The sequence below is a fragment of the Notechis scutatus genome, chromosome 3, assembly GCF_049901735.1.
Source record: "Notechis scutatus isolate UNSWTSFEM ecotype Mainland chromosome 3, rNotScu1.2, whole genome shotgun sequence".
NCBI classification, from domain to species: Eukaryota; Metazoa; Chordata; class Lepidosauria; order Squamata; family Elapidae; genus Notechis; species Notechis scutatus.
In genome coordinates this window covers 82,829,537-82,835,536 of record NC_142011.1, presented here as the reverse complement: position 1 = coordinate 82,835,536, position 6,000 = coordinate 82,829,537, and the positions used below count along the sequence as shown (strand labels likewise).

The 6,000-nt window shown below is 37.1% G+C and overlaps 1 long non-coding RNA gene across 2 annotated transcripts in view; it reads right to left on the bottom strand.

Moving 5' to 3' along the window:
- Positions 1-2,195: 2,195 nt before the first annotated feature.
- LOC148131263 (uncharacterized) overlaps positions 2,196-6,000 on the bottom strand; it is a 47,909-nt gene continuing 44,104 nt past the window's right edge. For both annotated transcript variants that reach the window (XR_015748640.1, XR_015748639.1), the window contains exons 2-3: positions 5,617-5,659; positions 2,196-4,219 (exon numbers count right to left, since the gene is read on the bottom strand). This is a non-coding gene — a long non-coding RNA (uncharacterized LOC148131263). The remainder of the gene's footprint in view (positions 4,220-5,616; positions 5,660-6,000) is intronic.

Below are 6,000 nucleotides of genomic sequence, written 5' to 3'. Positions count from 1 at the left end.
TGTTGTATACAGGAGACAATATTGTACTGTACGCATCGTTTCAATACTCTTGTTAAAGAATAGATGCCCCTGCAACAGCTGACAACCCAATTCAGTCCAACAGAGTTTTTTTTGCAAAATATATAGAAGGCGATTTTCTATTTTTCCTTTACTCTTCAAAGTGCACAAAAAAATAGGTTGATACAATATAACTGAACATTCATTCATTTGAGGGCCCAGATTGTTGGGGGCAATATGCTGACTTTGTAAACCACTTAGAGTGGGGTGTAAAGTACTGTGAAGTGGTATGTAAGTCTAAGTGCTATTGCTATTTGATTCATTTCCCAGCTAACCCTAATCCTAACGTTCTCTCTACAATTAGAGCATTGATATTTTTATCAGGTATATTTTGGAAATGGTGCTGATTGACATAGAAGTGAACAGGAATGAGCTGTTTACCCTCATGGACTGGGCAGGTTGTGACTGGAAACAGCATCTTAGGTAGCTTTCTTCAGCTTAAATCTTTCTAGATATAGACTACAATTCCTAGCTTCCATGATAATTGGCCATTTTTGTTTCTGAGATTGATAAGAGTCATAGGTTAAGAAGTCCCAGATCAGGGAACATATTGCTAGATTAAATAAACTTTTAGACCAAATTAGCTAGATGATGATGATGATAATAAGTTTTGTGTTTAATGAATACAAGTATAATAAAAATAAATTTATTGTTATTATTGATCTGAACATCTGGCTGACTAAATGTTCAATAATAATAATAATAATAATAATAATAATAATAATAATAATAATAATAATAATAATAATAATAGACATTGCATTACCTGGTGATGCACGAATTGAAGACATGCAGCAAGAATCACAAAGGATTGGGACTTACAAATTGAAGCTGAGCGACTTTGGAAAAAGAAATCATGTGTTATCCCAATTATAATTGGAGCCCTTGGAGCAATACCTAAAGGGATACCTTGCTATTTGGAAATTCTGAATTTATCAGACTTGAATACCCTGATTCTACAAAAAAACCACCCTACTTGGAACAGTTTATATCCTCCAACGCTACCTTAACAGTTCTTAAGTCCTTGGTTAGGACTTGAGCTATTGAGCTACCAACCAGCCCCAAAGGCTGTGAATCTCACAAAAAATTAAATAATAATAACAATAATAATATATTTGCTTTCTTCTGTTTGGTTTATTCTATCTAGCCCACAAAGTAATAAGAATCATGTGGTTATTCCTACCGTGTTTCTCATATAATAAGGCCGGGTCTTTTTTTTTTTTGAGCGAAAAAATGGCTAGGCCATCTTTTTGGGGGTGACTTAATTCCCCCCTTGCATCTTCGGGAGGGCAGCGATGGCTTGGATGTTGACCTCGGCGTTGGTGGGGCACTTCATATTGGGGTCAACGCAGGCAGCACCATATACGGGTGTACAACAAAAGTACTTCCTAACGGCAAGCCCCCACCATTCCCCCATTTCGCATGTTTTAATATAGGCCTTAATTTGGGGAGGGGCTTAATTTCATTCATGCCTATAAAACATGCTGGGACTTCCTATTGGGGGAGGCCGTATTGTTGGAGAAACAGGGTATTGTATTTAGGTGTGGGACCTGGGGCAGCTATCATTACTTGATATCTTTCAGATGTGTTGAACTGCAACACCCAAAATACCAGTCTAAGGGGAAATAATATTTGTGTATGTGTGTATATTTGTATGTGTGTACCCTACCTAAATATGACAACCAGAACATATGATAAAGTACAATAAAAATACAGCAATCCTAATAAAAATCAGAAAAAATATATAGAATAATAAATAAATATTTGGAGAAACAAAAAATAAATAAATTATCCATAAAATGTTAATATAGGAGAGATGAGGAAGGAATCTTGATCATCACTTTAGCCTTGTTTCTCTGAATGACCATCATAATTGGCTGCTAATAAATTCTTAGTTGCATTGTTTACTTATTTAATGTATTTATTTATAGAGTTGCAGTGGTTAGAATGCACTATTGCAGGTTAATTTTACCAACTGCCAGGAGTTTGATCCTGACTGGCTCAAGGCTGATCAAAATTCAGGTGCTTGGCAACTGGCTCATATTTATGATAATTGCAGATAATTGCACTAATCACGGTTATGTAATTACTTTTTGCAACCTTCTGGCAAGCAATATCAATGGGGAAGCCATATTCACTTAACAACCATGTTACTAACTGAACTGCAGTGATTCACTTAGCACCTATGGCAAGAAAGTTCATAAAATAAGGCAAAACCCATTTAATAAAACTTAGCAACAGAAATTTTGGGCTCAGCTGTGGTTGTAGGACTACCTGTATCGCAATGTAGATAAATTCATTGCTAAAATCTTTAAAAGCAGCAAAGACTAAAGTCTGAAAGAGTAGTTTCCCCCCCTTTGTTTATAGACCTGACTCAGAATTTTAAAAAAGTCCATAAGATAGTGGCAAGCCATTTTTATATAACCACGTGGCGTAACAAGCCAAGGAAAAAGCTATCAAGAAAACAACATGGATATTTCCCTATAATCACCAAGTGTTGAGACCGAAATCTCTTTCTGAACCTGAGGAAATGAGTTTCAAAAAGGCAAATGCTGCCCAACATAAGCACATAAATGTGATACATACTGATGTGAAGAATTCATATAAGAGAGTCTGAACTGGCTGGGCCGGTCAGGAAAGTTGCTGTAGAAAACAGCTCACTGAAAATATTGATCCAATGTAAGCTGCTGTGAAACTGTCAGATTCGATGTTGGGAATCATTAAACAAGGAGTCTAAAATAAAAATGTCAATATTGCAATAAAAAGCTATGGCATGGTTGTGCTTAGAAAACTATCTACAGTCCTGGTTGCTGAACCTCAGAAAAGGATGCTTGGAGCTGGAAAAGAAGAACTGGAATTTTGAATTCTGAACACATTGCAGCTTTTAAACTTAGAAAAAGAGCCAAAGAGCCATGGACAGCTGAATTAAATTAACACACAGTATGGAGAAGATGGATTGGAAAAATATTTTTTTTGCCCAGACATGGGATTGTTCATTCATGATGCATAAAAGGAAATATTTATGCAGGAGATATTTTCCATTTATATTTGCTACTATGAGACATAATGTTGGCCAAGGAGTACATGGAGATGAAAATGTTGGCAGGGTTTTTTTTTTTATCATGATGATGATGCGTTTCATCCAGTTTTAGAACCAGTAAATCTCTCATTACAAGTTACTATAGAACATGCGTAGGCTTTGTAGACCTGTCAGAGCCATCCAATTAGTCATAGTAAGACACAAAGTGCAGGGCTCCTCTGATAATAAAGGAAATCATGGTCTTCCTAGGATATTCTGGAGAAGAATGGACATATTTCAAAATAGCTATTCTTCTATTACTTGCCTTGATGGACATTAAAATAAGGAGTTCTGTTCAAGAGCAGAGAGTGCATCATTACTTTATTTTTAAGCCGTAACTTCCACCCACCCACTAATAGTGAACTCTTTCTATCAACTTGGAGAAGGCATCTCACCTAGGTTGCTGACTACCAACACAGAGGAAATGAGAAGACAATCAGTAAAGAAACAGGTGTGGGTTGGATAGTAGCTCTCCATAAAATGAAGCAGGAATCCAGTGTAAGGAGGAAATAGCCCAAAACTGGAGCAATGGAGCCCATTGAGTATTTAGAATTGAAAGGACTTCAAAAAGAAATGGACCTTCCATAATGGTCGATATTTCTTAATTTGTATCGGATTAATCTTGATGGCTCCTCAAACTATTTTTTACTTGCTAGCTGATCTCATAGGATATTATAATCATAATACACTTTAAGTGACTGTATTAAAAAATTATGAGTGCAGTATGGTGAAATTTTGATGCATTTATATTTCACTGGTACATGTAGAATTTACATACTGGAATCATTGTTTCCTGCCCACTGTTTTTAACAGATTTTAATAACCCCTAAACAAATTTGGTCTCTATTCTATTCTAGTTGCCACAATAAGAGAGAAGGTATCTTTCACATTAGCTAGCATCATCCTCTTTCTCCCTCTGGTTCTGAAGTTTACTGAAGCATCCTGATATTTGCTTGTATCTCACTTACATTCTGAAGAAATTAAAACCATCTGCTTAGTTTAATTCATGTCCTGGTCCTTCCTTTCTGGGAAAATATGTATACACAGATCTACTGTTCAACCAACGGGGAAAGCCTTCAAAACCTGGAAGAGAGAAGCAATGTAACTCTTTGTACTTACAATATTAGACCACAATTTCCTCATCTAAATGGGACTCCACAATTAGAGACTAAAACTCAGCTAGCGTGGATTCTAGTGTGTTAACCTTTCTAGAGAAAAAACTCTGGGGACATACTTGAAGGAAAGTGTTCTGTTTTTCTATAGCAGATGGATTGCTCTGGTAAGGTAATCTTTTAGTTATGCCAATAAAATGAAAGGTTCACAGGAAACTCTGAAACTGCCAGCAGTTGGTAGAGTATGACTATTACCCAGGCAGAAATAAGGCCAACACAATGATAAATGAGCACTTCTGGCGTGCTCTCTGTCGACTGAAGAATGACCCGGCTTCTCCTTGCATCTGAGCACCAAGGAAGCCAACATTTTTCACTTCGCCACTTAACAGTGGACGTTAACTTAGCCCTTTCTGAAAGCGCTGACCTGGAGGGGACTTTCTGTGGTTCTCCCTGCTGCAATCGCTTGTTCAGCTTGTAATTGTATCAAATGGCATGCCCCCTTTCCAGCCACTTATTGGCCAATTAAGTCAAGTCCTCACTGAAGGGGTCCAGCTGGCGTCAAGTTCTCTTAGATGAATTGATGGAAGACCCTCAACAATTTCTGAACCCAATTTAATGATCTAGGTGATAATGCTAGTTATTCTTCACAGTCAAGGGAATTTGCAGCAGCTGTTGTCTGCAAATTCATGTTTGTATGCTGTGGAGTATTGGAAGAGCACTACACCACCCCCTGTGCTGCTGTACAGTAGGTCTGACTGCCTTGTGAAATGAGAGGTTTGACATTCATGTAGCATTGCCAAGAGAAGGCAAGCTTGTGCAGTGCGCTTCCCAAAATTCACTGTGACAAGCCTGCACGGAGGAAATGCATACTCTGTAACAACAATCCCAAATCAAAAGAGTGGAGTTGCATGAAATAACCCCACTGACACCCTACATAAAGGCCTGATAAAAAAAAATGTGATTTAGGATGAGATGCACCCGGTTTTAACCATAAAGAAAAAAAAAAAGAGGTAAATACCTCTCCTTCATTGAACAGCATATGCTGCTTTCAAAAAACTGGCTCAGTTTCAGAAGCACTGGGTCATGTCAGGTTGCTGGTGACAAGCCCACATCGATTTAATAAAACAGAAATAACCACTGAGAAAGTATTTATTGAGTTTCAGCTTGTTTTTTTCTCTTTTCTATACCTGAATTACATTTATATCCATAGTAGCACTGGGATTTTTGTGGTTAAAAACTCTTTATTGATTATGCATAAAAGTTGTTGGCAGAATGCTCACTAATAGATGGAAAGGAAGGAAAGGAAGGAAGGAAGGAAGGAGTACCAAAACATGCAAAAACTATGATTAATATTATTGTATTTATTACCTTTTATATACATCTTGGTCCAAGGAGGCTGGAAGCAGCACATCTGAATGAATAAATTAGTCCAACATTAAAATAAAGATCATGATTAAAAATTTCAAAAGAAAACAAGAGCTCCCCAAAGAACAACAACCAAGCCCACAGCAGGGCCCAGATTGCAATAATAAAATTTGCTCACACTTCTTGCTGAAACTCATTAGAAGTGATCGGGCAAATTATTGTATATAAATCTGTCATTTTTTCCTTCCCTGATCCAGCTGTTTCCATATTTTGTCCTTCTGGACATCACTTTGGAATTTCTACAAATTATGTATGCATTTGGACTTGGAGCAATACAATTAAGCTAGCCAAGTTCCTGACATTTTCTGCTAAGGTCTTTGGTATGTT